The sequence below is a fragment of the Theobroma umbraticum genome, unplaced genomic scaffold (assembly GCF_002168275.2).
Source record: "Theobroma umbraticum cultivar Fairchild unplaced genomic scaffold, ASM216827v3 scaffold_266.0, whole genome shotgun sequence".
Lineage (NCBI taxonomy): Eukaryota > Viridiplantae > Streptophyta > Magnoliopsida > Malvales > Malvaceae > Theobroma > Theobroma umbraticum.
In genome coordinates this window covers 48,531-49,305 of record NW_018397312.1, presented here as the reverse complement: position 1 = coordinate 49,305, position 775 = coordinate 48,531, and positions in this window count along the sequence as shown.

Sequence of the window (775 nt, the reverse complement as noted above, 5' to 3'; positions counted from 1 at the left end):
TTTTTTTCTCGTTTCTTGATGCATATAGTTAATTATAATATGTTTTAACCAAAAATTCAAAAAAATTCAACCTAAAGTCAATTATGAGATTATAAAACCATTTAAAGTGAGTAATAAGGCTTTCGAAGGCATGGGTGACTACAAATGTACTTTTCTTGTTAATTAATGGCTTTTTATTCATGTTTCTTAAGACAGATATTCAATTATAATATGTTTGAACCAAAAATAGAAAAAAATTCAACTTAAAATCAATTATGAGATTATAAAACCATTTAAAGCGAGCAAAAAGGTTTTGGAAGGCATGGGTGACTATCAATGGACTTTTATTGTCAATGAATAGCTTTTTCTTCATATTTTCTGAGGTAAACATTTAATTATAATATGTTTTAACTAAAAATGTAAAACAAATTCAACCTAAAATCAATTATGAGATTATAAAACCATTTAAAGCGAGTAATAAGATTTTCGAAGGTTTGAGTGACTATAAATGGATTTTTCATATCAATGGATGGCTTTTGCTTCACATTTCTCAAGGCAGACATTCAATTATAATTTATTTTAACTAAGAAAGAAGAAAAATACAATTTAAAATCAATTATAAGATTACAAAACAATTTAAAGTGCGTAGTAAGTCTTTTGAAGGAATGAGTGACTATAAATAGAATTTTCTTACCAATGAATGCCTTTTCTTTATGTTTTTTGAGGTAGACATTCAAATACAATCTGTTTTAATAAAAAATATAAAAATATTTAACTTAAAATTAATTATGAGATT